This window comes from Cyanistes caeruleus, chromosome 4 (assembly GCF_971803275.1).
Source record: "Cyanistes caeruleus chromosome 4, bCyaCae1.hap1.1, whole genome shotgun sequence".
Taxonomy (NCBI): Eukaryota; Metazoa; Chordata; class Aves; order Passeriformes; family Paridae; genus Cyanistes; species Cyanistes caeruleus.
In genome coordinates this window covers 19,252,681-19,267,680 of record NC_141704.1, presented here as the reverse complement: position 1 = coordinate 19,267,680, position 15,000 = coordinate 19,252,681, and the positions used below count along the sequence as shown (strand labels likewise).

Genomic DNA, 15,000 nt, shown 5'->3' with positions numbered 1-15,000 from the left:
GTCAGTTCAAAACTTAAATTATTACACTTTGGTCTTTGGCACAAAGCAGCAGAACTGTGTCCTGATGAAAATATGTCAGTATTTTGATACCTTGAGTATGCCTGCTTTTTTCTCTTTATTATATATGTCTTCACAGCAAGTTAGAGAAGTACTATTGGAGTTATGCCAGTGATGTTACACATTCCAGAGATTCCTTCAATCAGATAATGCTCTTCTGATCAGATATTCTGGCTTCATGATTGATTTACATTTGCAGTCCCAAAGAGACATCAGAAGCAGTCTTGTGATTTTTGGATTATCTTGCTTTTAATATTTTTGTTAAGGATGTAAGGATGAGTTGAAGAGGACAGGATACAGAAAACACATAATGGAGACCTATATAATCCTATGTCCCTAAGGTATCTTGCTGGAGATTGCTCTTGATAGTTTCAGTTTAGCTGCTTAACCAAGAGTGAACCAGGTTTTTAAACCCTGCCTGACTGACAATGGTTATTTATAAAAACAGGCCAAAAAGTCCAGTTTTAGACATATATTAGCTTTTTGTTTGTTTTCTGTGCAGAAATCCTCTACAATATTTGCAAAAATAAAGAGGCCAGATAACTTCTTGCCACATGTCTGGAATCTGTAGTTCCTGATTAAACCTGACACTAATGGTTGTCACTGAAGTGAGACATGGGTACATTAAAGTGGATTAATCAAACTTCCTTAAACTTTGTGGATTTTACTGTAAACACAGGGAGTTTTAGTGTATATGGCTAGAATTTTCTCCAGCAGTTGTTAAAAGAAAACATCTTTATACTGAAGAACTGAACATTAGACCCATGGGGGAAACCATATCCATTTGAAATTTAAATATGTTTTGTTCCACTTTTTTTCCTTAACATACTTACTATGTTACTGTGAGGACTTGCTATACCACCATTTAGTGGCATGGATTTTTATAATAAGACAGAAATGCCAATTGGTTTACAATTGTATATCAAGAGTAGATGTTTCAAGATGCCCTTCTATCTATCTCTCCCTTAGTAATTTTAACCTCTGCTAAATCAGAAATTTCATTATGCATATTTTTTATCAGTGATTAATTTCACAAAAGCATATCTTACAAAACAATTTTAATCTTCTGCATATGGATCATCACATATCTTAGTGTTAAAAGGCAGAATTAGGGATATTAAGAGAATCTTCCAATTATTGCTTAATCATGACACAATTTGAAGAATTTGATCTTTTAAGAGGAAATATTTTAAATCAATGTGACACTTGAAAATTGCTTTAAATTACTTCATGCATTTTGATGTGTGAAATTCTTCTTGAGGCACAACAGATGAAAAGAGATATTACAATACAAAAAATTCAAGGAGCTTATTTTTTTCATTAAATATTTACCAGACATTCAAACTTTAGTGGGTTTACTCTGCAACAGAACAAGAGACCTTGTAGTTTACATCTGTAAATCTTTGTGCTGGTGCTTACCAAAAGTGATTAAACCTAAACCAAGCCTCTGCCATAATTATAAGTTATTTAGTGCAAATGTTCTCCTGGAAGTTTTAATGGTTGAAATAATAAAACTAGAAGTATTAAATAAAAATTAATAACCAAATTCTTGAGTGCAACAGAAATTATGCATGCACTGTATTTGCATCATAAAAGAAATATGATAAGCACATGTGTGCAATTTGTCACTGGCTCTTCAGGGTCACTCACTCCTCCTTGGAAAAGAAGACAGAACACTGGAGAGAACTGTTTTTCCCAATGCACAGCTTTTCAGATGGGACTATGATGAACTAGTCAAATATCTTAAATTTTTGGTTCAGAATATATTTTTCAATTGCAGTCAAAGATACTACATTTAATTGCTTTAAAAGATATTTTCATATTTTTCTTTTTTTTTTTTTTATTATCTGGAGTCTTCATCTTCCAGAGCAACAGTAACTAGCACTGGGGCTGTGCATGATATTAAATACATTATAAATGTACACAGGAACACACGTGTCGTCATGGGACAGCTTCTGTACTGTTGGTGCAATGTAATTTGTTTAACTGAAGAAAATCAACTAGACCACATTAGACTCTAACTCATAATTTTTCCATATGTGTGTCAGTTGCAGAAATGTTGCTTCTATTTTAGTAAATGTGATTTTGGGGTACCATGTAAATATTTAAGATGGTTTCTAGTTATATAAATAATTCTTGTTTCTACTGTTGGTGAACTGTTTGATATTGGTTTGAGGTGCTTTTTATTGAAAAATAACTTTGTTTTTCATGAAACCTGGCATGATGAGGAGGGAAAAAAGCTGACCAGAAAATAGATTTTTTCTCTGTGAAAAGTTTGGAGTTTTATGAATTCCTTAGATACTTTCTTTTAATCTTTTCTAGAGATTTGAAATTTCTGCCAAATTAATTTTGTACATTAATTCTATTATGTCTATTGTCTATTTTTCTGGAAAAGTTTCATTGGAAACTTTTAGGACATCTTTAGAAAAAAATTCTAATTTAAAAATAAATGGTCAGTTTGTTCTGCATTTAGAGAAATACAATGCTGAGGTAATGCCAGACTACTTAATTCTGTCAAAGGGGAAAAATGTAGCCATTACACCTGCACTTCTAGCCCTGTGGTGCTAGGGAAACATTTTCCTGGAAGTGCCCAATGCAGATGAAGGTGTGTACAGTACCCCCATCAGCCATACAACATAGTCAGATTAAATTGGATGACAGATGGGAGGGAGAACAGGAGCACTGAGCAGAGTCTGTACTTCCAGGGAGTTTCTCCAGTATGGGTGCTGCTCTGCTTACATCTGCTCTGTCTTGTAGTTGGGATTCTTTTTTCCAAAAAATTTAACATGCCCTTACCACCTGATCTTGATAGAAAAACTCACCCCATTTTTACATGGGGTGACAATGCACTAAGGCACAAGATGTGGTTCTTGGGACAGTCTTATGCAGGGCCAGGAGGTGGATTTTGATGATCCTTCTGGGTCCTTTCCAACACAGGATATTCTATAATTCTAGGATTCATCTTAGCTTAAGTAATGTATCTAACATAAATGAAGAGAGTCACCATCTGAGGACAACTTTTTCTAGTAGTGAGAATCTGGAGAAGAAAACTAACTATAAAAATCTTACTTTTTTGTCATCTAAGTTGTCTGAAAGTGATTTTCATCCTTCAGCTGGGACAGCTGGCATATCTGTGGCTTTTATTAATGGTAAGCAGGAACAACAGTGGACTCAACCAGTTAACAGAGAGGAGCTTCCCGAGCTGTCTGTCTTTGTGACAAGGGCTGACACAGTTTGCACCTTGTGAGCTTTTGCCCTCTTTAGTCTTGTTCTGCCTTCAGTCAAAAGCGATTATCACTGAACTCCCATTGAGGTTCAGAAGTCCAGCACTACAGAGGCAGAGCAGTGCTTGGGTGTGATGCCTTCCAGCAAAGCCTCATGCTGCAGGAAATATTTCCACATTACTGTGAAAGGTTCTCTTTTTTCTTAATAAAGCGTGGTAATGGTGGCAGAATGCTGTGGGCAGCAGCAGTGCCCATGATACTTCTCCTGTTATCAGGAGCATCCAGCCAGTTCACCTCTGCTGACCCCTCTGTGCAGCAAGGGGAGCCTGTGGGGCAATGCTGCCAGGGCTGGCTGCCAACAGTGGGGCAGGCAACAACCTCTAGTAAGCTGACAGTGCTAAGGAGAAGTAGACTTATCATAACTGTGTTTCTAATTTCTTCTTTTTTTCTCAGCTGCTCTAGAAAGCAGTCTATGGAAATGCAAATGTTGTGATAACAGTTCTGTGCAAGCTGATGAAAATGTTTGATATTAGGTGAATTGCAGGCTAGGTTTTTTCAGCTTACAGAATAAGATACAGGATTTTTTACTCTTCTCTCTCATTTCTACTCATTTTTTGCCACATACCCTGTAATTTTATTTCAGTAGTCTGCTTAAAATTTCTGGTTGGCTTTTCACTCTTGATTCATATTAGTCTTCTGAACTGTGGTGTGTAAGCTGTGGTGACAGGGACTTTCTTTTGGGGGCGGTTTGGAACTGTAATCACATTTTCACCTTATCACGTCTTCATATTCTCACTTTTTCAGTGTGCTGGCCCCTGGCAGTTGATTCATCATGCGTCCCTAAGCAAAAACATGGACTGGGACATAGAAAGCAATAATAGAGTAGAATAAATCATATTACAGCCTCATGTCTGGGGGAAAAAGATCAGAGAAGGCATGCTAGCTGTGAATGTAAATGTATTGTATGGCTTCTGGTTTGTCAGCTCAATTGGTGTGGTTGTGAATTTATTGAGTCTAGGTTTTGAAAAATGCAGCACTCTCTGCTTTGTTCAGAATCAATACCAGTCAACAGACTGAACCAGATTTGACTGGTCAAATACCCTGGCAAATTATTTCATGTGTGTTTCATGAGAGAAATATTGTATATGTTGCTCACCCTGAAGTAATAATTGCTGATATAAACTGAAATATTAAGTGTGTGCCCATTGCACTGGCACATGCTTAATATTTTTATAGCTAGTACAGGCAAGAATATGCTATTAAAATGAGGACAAGAAATGAATGAGCAGTTCAATCACATATATTTATTTAGGCACTCATTTGTTTGTTTTGCTTTTTTTCCTCCACATAATTAGGTGCTTAATTGTGTGAGGAGACCTCCTGGATTTCCATGTGTGAATAACAGTGATTCATTGAAGAATACACTTGCTCTAAGCATTTGTAATATATTTTCTTGAAACCTGATGTGAAAAATTGCATTTCCAGATTGTGTTGAAATAGTTCACCATTAAAAAAAAAAATAAAATCATTCCTTTGAAAATTCCCACTGCTCAATTTAAAAATGTCATAGATGGGATTTAGTACTAGACATAATAAAATTGTAGATAGCAGGGTTTACAAACTGTTAAGTTTCTTATCTATGTATTTAAAGCTACAGATGTCTGTGATGGTATAAATAAATTCAGTGCAGACTTTACTTGTAATTTTTTTTTCTTATTCAAAAACTTCTCATACTATATTTCATTATCAAAGTACATACAAGAAGGGGGAAGGTTTTTGTTTAGTCTGTACTCTTATATTATCGATACACTTTTGCTTTACCCTGGAAAAATAAAAGGCACGGGGCTACCTCTCCTCTCTCCAGACAAACATGCATTTCATGAAAGTTTGATGGTGTACTATAATACCTAAATTATTATGAACACAGGCTGCACAAAAATAAGATGTTAGTATCATTTGTTGAGATGACAATACTTTCTCTTCAAGTTAGTAAACATAACTAAAGACTGGAATTATGCAGAATTGTGTGTGGTCCTGTCAGGAATATTTAACCTTTTCTTTTTTTTAGTTATCTCTTCACTAATTTGCATGTCCAAAAGTCCTTGTATACCAAATAGAGAACAAAGCTCTGAACATGATATGCTAACAAGTCATACAAGGAGGACATGGACATATTGGAGAGTCCATTGAAGGGCCACAAAGTTGATTAAGGCAGAGCCTTTGGCACAGGAGGATGGGCTGAGACAGCCAGGCTTTTTCATCCTGGAGAAAACAAGGCTTATCAATGTGTTCCTGATGGGTAGTGAAGGCAGTTTCTTTTCAGGGGTGTGTGGTGACAGGAACAGTGAGATTGTGGAGTATCTGTCCTTGGAGATGGATTGTCCAGACATGAGCAAACAGCTGTGGCTGACTCTGCTGTGAGCAGGAGACTTGACAAACTACAGAGGGCTTTGCCAACTTCATGCTTGTTCTGATCCTGTGATTTGTCCAGCCTTTCCACCTCCCATTTTTTCCCAAGTGTCATTAGAACATGATGATCTTTATTTTTCTATCCTTTCTTTATTACTTCTTTACATATGCAGCATATTGATTAATTTAATATTTTCTGGGGAGTTAGTAGATGTGGGGTCTTCTAATGTCTGTCACTCTGTGCAGTGTAACAAAGAATGACGCTTTTTATCTTCTAAGTGCTCTTTACAATTTTTTAGTTTCTGTCACTTTTGCAATTCAAAATGGATTTTATTATATTTTTTTCCAAACAAAGGTGGTCTCTTCTCCCAGGTAACAAGTGATAGCACAAGTGGAAATAGCCCCAAGTTTCTCCAGGGGAGATTTACATTGGATATTTTGAAGAATTTCTTCACTGAAAGTATTGTCAGACTTTGAAACAGGATGCTCAGAGAAGGGGTGGAATCACCCTCCCTGGAAGTTTTCAAAAAAACAATGGACATGGCTCTGAGGGCAATGGTTTAGCGGTGAACAGGGCAGTGCTGAGTTAATGGTTGGACTTCATGAGCTTAGAGGTCTTTTTCAGACAATTCTGTGATTCTAAGAGAGGTAAACACTTATGAAATAGAAGGGGAAGAATCAATGGGTACAAGCTTTCCAGTGACTCCCCCTAAGTAACTACTCCTAGCCATGGTCAGCAGGCTGTGGAGATAACTTTTCCAGACAAGACAAAGTAGTTTTTTATATTAGCTATTTGTTTCCTCATAAAACCCCTAACAACCTACTTGTTACTCTAAGCTCAGAACTACTTAAAACCTGTGGGACTGGAATTGAGGGAAACAGACTCTAAAGTGCTGTCAAAATCTTCTTTTCAGAAAATTATGATTTAGTGGAGTTAAGTTGTACTTGCAAATGGCCCATAAGTATGTACAAGAGTATTCAGTTTTAATAAATAGGTGCTGGAAATACGAGTATTTACATTACTTCCTTTAAGATCCACCAGTGAGGATTATAATCAAATTAATCTTTTGTTAGTCCCCCTCTCAGAGCAAATTGTGTGCTGCTTTTCACAGGGCCAGACATCTGGGGAGCAGTGACAGCAGTGAGGTTCAGGAGTTGAAGCAAAACGTTCTTTAAAGCAGGTGTGTTTCAAGTTTCAGAATGGAACTTGTGCAATGTTTATATTAAAATATACTGCATCTTACTGGCAGACTTAGTGTTAGACTTTGAAACATTTATTTAAATTCTTTTTGCTTCTTTTGCAAAATTGACTGATCCCTCTGTGTGAATACATTAGGTCAGAAACCAAAATGCTGCCTCTGTGATTTCACAATCTGTATGCAAAAAGAGCATGAATGGAAGTTATAAATACCCATTTGGTTTCCTGGATGGTGAAATGTTCTTTCAGGCTCTGATGGTTTAATCAATGGATGAAATAGATTACATTTGTTTATGGTAGTGATAGCCTGACTAATGCATTGACTTCAGCTGGAAAAAGAATAGCCAACAATACTTAGAGGAGGAACAGTTAATCCACCCACATTAAAAACGTAGCAATGTGATTTTGAGAGAGAGGGCCTTGAAATTGCTATGCAAATTTTGTACATGTTACTTAATATGAAACAAAAAATAACTTAGTCATGCTTTAAGTGGTAATAAATAAAACATTATCATAATAATGACTTGCTCAAGTATTGAAAGTATAATTTTAAAAGGTTTGCTCTTCATTCCCAGACTCCTTACACATGTCTAGATAAACTTGCATTATATTATTTATCATCTACTGATGAAGCATGATGGGGTTTTCTGATTTACTTGTCAAGTGATTAGCAAAAAATGTGGATAATTTGTGATTGCTCCAGTTAGGGAAATAAATTAATAATGGACCTATTTCTGTTTCAGGAAATAGAGACCAAACTTTTTTCTTCTGTCTGATTCCAGTGTTTTTGATGCTATTTTCATTAGAATTCAAGCTAACAAGGTTACTTTTTCAACCAGCCCATGAGTCCAGAACTGGTTTCATAAAGGAAATTACAATATTTTAGTTTTAAAGAGGCCATGTGGTACAGTCAGGCATGCTGCTCAGACTTCAGCCAAAGAGGGTTTCTTCAATGTTTTTTTTCCATTTCAGGGAAATGGAAAGTGTTACAAATGGAGAAGCACAGCCCCTTTGAAGTGCCCTTGAGGGTGGCATACAGTCTGGTATAACCAAAGAAAGGTATAGTATAATGTTACATTTGGAATAAGAATAGCTCCACAGCTCTGGGAAAAAGGATTCAAAACTTCTCAGACCTTTCTGCTGGTCTTCTCCACTGGATCCCCCCCTCAACACACACATGCAGACATGTATGAATGCCTGTGTGCAGTCGTGCTCAGGCAGTGAGATTGCAGGTGACTGCAAGGAGAGGGCTTGGCTTTGTGTTCCCAGCTCAACACGGGTGCCCACTGTAGGAGACTAGGAAATAAAGATCCTTCTTGTTAGAATAGCAAATACTCCACTTGAAGTACAGCCAAATAACTGATCTCTTTGCTAGTGTTTGGAGAACTGTAAAGAACAATAAAGACAGTGAAAAGATGCTGGTTTTTGTTGAAGATTTTGTCCATGCATGTGGTGATAGATAGGGATTTGGGCAGGGAGATTCCAAGCAATGCAGATAGGCTCAGAGCTGAACATCCCTCTGCAACCTGGTCAATCCATTCCACTGAACTGCAAGCCTCTGAGAGGATGGCAGGGTTCAACAAAGTCTTCGAAATAATGCTTGGAAACTTGATTCAGTTCCAGTTTGAGCTAAAATATGTTTTTGAATGATATGATAAGCCTGAGTCTACTTCATATTCTTATTTTATTTTTCCTGAAATTTTATGCAAATTTCTATTTAAATGAAAATAGGAAAAATAAGAGCTTGTGTCTCTCCTCACGGTTTCAAGTCACATTTGTTATGATTCTATGACAGCATGTATTTCTCTTTAAACTTTTTTTCTCAAGGGTCCATGTTATTAACCCATGCCCGGTGCTTCTTTTCCTATGATTATTTATTTTTCAAGTAAAATTATTCCAAAGCCACCAGCACATTCCATAACCAAAGGCCAGTGGAAAACATTCTTTCATTGTGATCCTTTTTTTTCAACCCCACCTCACTTGAGGTTGTAACCCAGCCTTTTATTTGCAGCCATGAGAAAGTTAGGTTAGCATATTACATACATAATTCTCAGGTGTTCAAGCTCCTTCAAATTTGTCACGTAATATGTCTAGAGAGAGACTTGTACACACTAAAGAGGTGTCCTGGGTGCCCAGGTGTTAGACTTTGTGTATGAGACTCATGGAATATGTGATGACTGAAATCCAAAGTTTCTGCTCTTTGACAAAAGGAAAAATTCTACCTCTACAACTCACTCCCACTCCTGTCACATGGAAACATTCATATGTTTTGATGGAATCATTCTGTTTGACATTAAACTGTGGTGCTGTGGGAATAGTTCTGGCCCCTTTTGGGCTGGATCTACACTCTCCATCCCCTGTGGTGCTTCCATGGAACACAACACAGTGTGTGGGGAGAGCATAACACTGCATGGTGTGTGTTTGCATTAGGCTCACTGATGGGGGAAATGGGACCTAATGCATGTGGATACTCAAACATGTCATGGCACTATAGTGAGTTTAATATCTCATTGAAGTGAAATGGTTCAGTTAATTTACAATAATGAACATATTTTTAAACATGTTCCAAAAATATTATACTAATATAATTTTTCTTAAGAGCTTTGCAAATTCATTTTTATTCTTTTTGTTAAAAGAATAATTACCATGAGAAAGGTAATAGTCTGATATCTGATTTAAAAGACAAATTCTGAAGGAAAGTCACAGCAGAATTTATAATCAGCAAGGTGTACAAAACCAATTTTCTTACTTTTTGGGGACTTCTAAGCATACCAGCATTACAGATTAGATCTGATGAGTTGGTTGAAGGTCAGATGAAGTAATTAGAGTAGCCACAGAATTTAAGAGGACATATGGGTAAGGTGAGAAAAAAGTATAGAAAAGTATAGAAAAAAGATCAGAGAACTTTGCTGGAGAACTAAAATATTTAATTTTTAAATAGAGATCTTAGGAAATTTATGAAATCTAATATTATTGAGGATGCTTTCTGAGCATTTTTTTTGAGAGCTCCACCTGGGTATTTGTTTGGTTCCTGTGCCTTTATACTGAGGTAAAATACAAAAGAAGTAAAAGAAGATACTTCTGCTTCTTGTACACTGATAGCAAGAAAAGATGATTATACTTTGGTAGTTATTAATTGAAATGGAATAATGAAATATAGCTATATATAGCTATAACCAAAACAGCATATGAAAAGGAACAATACTATTTTTTCCTTCTAAGTTCTGTTATTCAGGGAAATTTCTCTGATATGAAAAGTTTCTTAATTCCTGTACTATGAAAACTTCCCCTTCTGTTATCCATTTGAAACACAGCTCTTCTCAGAGCTTCTCTCACTTCAGAGATTCTCTCACTGATGGTACACATTCGCATCCAGAATTGCTTGGGTACTATACTTGCCTGATTAAATTACAAACTCATTAGGATGGGCAGGTTATTTGGTTATGCATCCTATGAAATACCACATATATCTAATATTTGATTTGTATTTCACCCTCATTTTACCACAACAAAATGCCTAGCTGTGCCTGCTCTATCTGATTTACTAATAACTGTTATTGTCTCAATATAGATTTGCAGAACTAAAACACCTTTCTGTAAAGATAGATGTGATGTTCTGGAGGAATTATCATTTATCTGCAAGACCTCAGATGAACCTTCTCTTTGCACAGGGGGAAACCTGAACTACTCTAATCCTTACAAGTCAATTATCATCTAAACTGCTCATTTCCTGCTGCAATTCAAGATTCATAAAATCTGAATGGGATATGTATTTTTAATGTTATGGCAGGAACCATAAATATTGTTGGCCTTGTTTGCCAGAATCTTAATACAATAATGACTATAAAGCTGCAGGAAGAAAAAATATCTGAGATGCATTGATTCAGTTCCATAATCCAATAATTCTGACAACCTCTTTGAATGATTAAATAGGCCTGGAGAAATCCAGGCCCTGAAGTATTATCTCCATTTGTGAAACCCTAAATGTTTTTCTGTTGATTTTTTTCTTTTCCCCATTTATTCTTTTAAATAATGCAGGAGCAGGTGCTGGCATTTCAGTTCAACTAATTAGTTTCTAATTTACTGTAAACATCTTAGAATTCCACGAGCATGTCTCAGTGGTATCTGAGAGGAAACAATCTACTGGTTCGATAAATCTCTCCTGAAATACCACTGAGAATTGACTGCATGAAGTGTATGGCCTTACTTAATATATCTGAGTTTTTTAGAATACACTGAAAAGCAAGACAACTGTTCCAGGATTTCCCTGATATTATCATTATCTCTGTAAAGACAATCTGAAGGAACCTTGTGTTAATGACCCATTGTTTTAATTTTAAAAGCTATGAAATATTGCTTTGTATCTCAATACACTATTGGAATTGGTCCAGTCATTAAATGTGTTTGCAGTGATATTGCCACAGGAATCTTCAACAATGCTTTGCAGTATTTTTACATTCAGATGATTTGTGTATCTAATTTGGAGATCAAAATATAGACATAAATATTAAAATATTTCACTTGTTTCTGGGTTATTGACCTCATAAAGTGGTTGCATTTACAATGAGAAAATTAATTGTAACCATTCATTAAGATAAACCAGGAACTTTATCTAAATGTCCTTGTTTTTAAAATGTTTATGAACATGGTTCATATATACATGTCAAACTTCAATTTTAATTTTTTTCAAGATAACTATAGTTGGAAAAAATACTTTAATTTCTGTATTAATACTTTTTACTCATGTTCATTATAGTAAGACATTTTAAAATAATGCTGTCTTCTTCTGGTTTTTCTTCATTAATTGTTAAATATCTTTAAGATGAATGAAACCTCAAAAATACAGAAGGGTACTAAGTTATACATGCTTATTTTTTCTGACTTTGCCTCAAAAACCAAAGACAGTTGTCTTAGTACAGATGGTAGTATTTACATTTCACCCTTTGGCTGGAGCCCTACCTTACCTCCCAGTGTGTTAGCAAATCCCTTAGGAATGCTCTGGAGCTGAACCAGCACTGGTGACGCTGAAATCCCTCTCTCAGAATTGCTACACTTACCAACTGCTTGGCAACATATGCACCTTTCCTTTCTCCAGTGCTCATCAGCATCGTTTGTCCTGGTAGAACTATTCTGGCAATTTGTGATGAACTGAGCAAAGAACTGGCTGAGGCTAAAACGAGTTTTGTCCAAGGTTTCACTTATATATTTTTTTTATGTTTTTGAACCAGAAATATTTTTTCCAGGACACATGAGAGGGCAATGAGGGAGGACTGAGTTGCTTAAAACTTCAGTGTCACCAGAGAAAATTTATTTATAAGTGTACTTTCAGAGGCAAAAAGCTAGATATGCGGAGTCCTGATGAAAATGTGTCAAGACCTATTAATACAGGAGTATACCAGGATTTCAGTGTAGTTGTTAATACAAAGATATTAATTTTTTATCATATTTTTAAGAATGTTGTTTTTCTGATACGCAATTTCCTTAATATTTCATTGGATATTATGTAGTAAAAAGTGAATGCTGATATAAATGCTTAGTGTCTGTTTATTTACAGACATAATTTATTTTGATATTTCAGATTCTTAAACAGTAAAGGAGATCTTAAAGTACTTATCATAGATTGTGTGAATGGCTAAAAAGTTGATGTCAGCTAGAAAGAAAAAGTGTATAGACAACTCTGATGCATATAGTGCTAATTCCTATGCTTTTGTGCAGGTTTTTAATCTTTGCTTTCATTTGCTATCTAATTTCTTGAAATAAATTCTATCTTGCTTAGTATGAGAAAATTAACATTGTCATTAAAGCAATGTGTGTTGAGAAAAAAATAAACCAGCTGAGGCATTTTGAAGAGAGCTGAAAAAAAATGAAAATACGTGTAAGTTTATGTGCTGGGAAAAAGTGTAAACTGAAAATTAAATTGATCTACATAGGAGGAATTCAAATTGATTCAGAGTGGAAAATTATGTAATTGCTACCCTTTGTGTTGCAGGGCTTGACACATAAACTGATAAAATCATCAGGCTCTTTCAGATGGGTTCTCAGTTACTCTGGAACCAGAGCTGTGATGCACTGCACTGTCCTTGTGCCAGCAAAAGAAGCTTCAGCCCTCTGGCTGGAAACATTTTTCTCATGAGATCACTTGTATCCTTGTTTCAAGGTTTCCTTGGCAGATAATCCTCTGTCCTATAGCCTAAAATAAATTAGTGTAATTCTATTTAAGTAAGTTTAATTGATTAGACTGAGAGTGATGTGTGTTCTCAGTGCATATTCCATGGTAAAGGAGGAGCCTCTGTCCTACTTCACAAGTTTTAAACTTCCTCCCACTGCTGATAACTCTGTTACAAGCACTAGAAGAAAACACCCCCACCAAGCTTAATTACACAGATGCAACTGTTTATGAGAGAAGGATTTCCCCCCCTACAGTTTCGATATTTAGAAATTTTCTTTTTAATATCCCCTCAAATTTCCTGAACTGTTTCCAGACTGAGCTGGACTGTCATCCAAATGGCCTAAGGAAATTTTATGGCTACATATCTTTATTCTGAAAAAATGCAAGCCTTTAGTTTTTATAAGGAAACATTGAATTTTGTTTCCATGCATAAAGGACCAGACCAAGTTGTCAGAAGATCATGGTCTTCCCATCCTTACCATAGATGCTGGGAAGTAACAATGTTTTTTGTAGAAATCTGAGTCAGAATGAGACTGTAGTGTTGAACAAGGAAATGAACAACCTCTGCCTCTCTGTCTGTGAAACTGGGTCAAGTAAAGCCCATTTTAAGGCTAATAGCAAGCTATTAATTACTGTTTGTAGAGCTATTTTGAGTTCTCATAAGGAAGATTTTATTTATATGAAATGATCAGCTGGGATTTTCTTAGTGACCCTTTTCGTTTCTCACAACCAATTTTGCTTTTATAGCTAGGGAATGGAGGATTCTGGAGTGTGATAGATGGTTCATATCTTTGTGGAGAAATAGGAGTCTGAGGTTAGGTAAGTGAATGCTTACCAGCACCTCAGTAAAGCAGCATTGCAGCAGGAGGCTACCTGGATCTTTGCAGAACCAAGATCTATCAGAGTCATTTAGCAGAAGGCTGGTGGATTGGTTTGGTGCCTCAGATTTAACTTCTGCATCTGACTGCAGTGGTTTTTTTTTTGTGTGGTAGTGGCTGTTATCCTTTCCACACATGTAGCTTTTGGCTACATGTACCTCGGTTATTAAGTCCTCAAGTTATGGCTTGATGGCAGTGGACAGAACAATTTCTTAGCAGAAAATTCTTAGCAAGTGCACAAGTGACTGTTCAGTGAAGCATTGTAATTAAAGTAGTGATGGTATACAATCTACTAAATTACTTCAGACTGTCAAGGTGGTAAAGCAAATGCCAGTGCAGAATAATAAGCTGAGCAGTAAACTCATAAAATACTCATTATTTGTTCTGACATGGATCATTTAAATCCCTTTCTCTCCTAATTCAATACCTGGAGAGAATCCCATAAATATTTCAGGTAAACATAAAAATGATTCTTTAATATAAAACTATTGGAGCCTTCTATGGAAGGCAGAAACTGATAATTGTTCAGTACTGCATTCCTACTGATGATGATTTCTAGCAATGGGATAATGTTAACTCTAACACACTGGGTTTTGTCATGTGAATGTGGGAGATATGTGTGTTCAAGTATTACAAATTTCTATTGCACTGACATCAGTGCTTTTTGCTGGCAATTATTTTTTTTTTTTTCCTTACTTTAAAACATGTTATCCTAAAAGTATCTCTATATATACACTATAATTTCATCCATCTTTTACAGGGCTATAGCTTTAGTAATTTCATGTCTTTTATATATAATGAGTTGGTTTTATGGTGTTTTATGGTTTTTTGTTTGGGTTGCTTTTGAGTTTTTTGGGGTGCGTGGGGTTTTATTTGGTTTGTGTTTGTTATTTTTTGAATCAGAGCACATTGTAGGAATAAAATAAATCTCGTAGGCTTCATTTTCATGCCAGTGTGTTTAATCACTGTCCATACTAATTTTTGATATGTTCAATAGAGCAGAAGGTAATGAGCATAGAGTGGCTAAAGTGACTGGATCACAATCTCTGGCATTCATAAGTATGA

General features: G+C 35.9%; 1 long non-coding RNA gene across 2 annotated transcripts in view; it reads left to right on the top strand.

Moving 5' to 3' along the window:
* LOC111922994 (uncharacterized) overlaps positions 1-15,000 on the top strand; it is a 174,987-nt gene that overhangs the window by 136,149 nt on the left and 23,838 nt on the right. The window contains exons 3-4 of one of the 2 annotated variants that reach the window (XR_015286185.1): positions 6,803-6,871; positions 7,861-7,947. This is a non-coding gene — a long non-coding RNA (uncharacterized LOC111922994). The remainder of the gene's footprint in view (positions 1-6,802; positions 6,872-7,860; positions 7,948-15,000) is intronic. The other variant, XR_015286184.1, reaches the window with a different exon arrangement.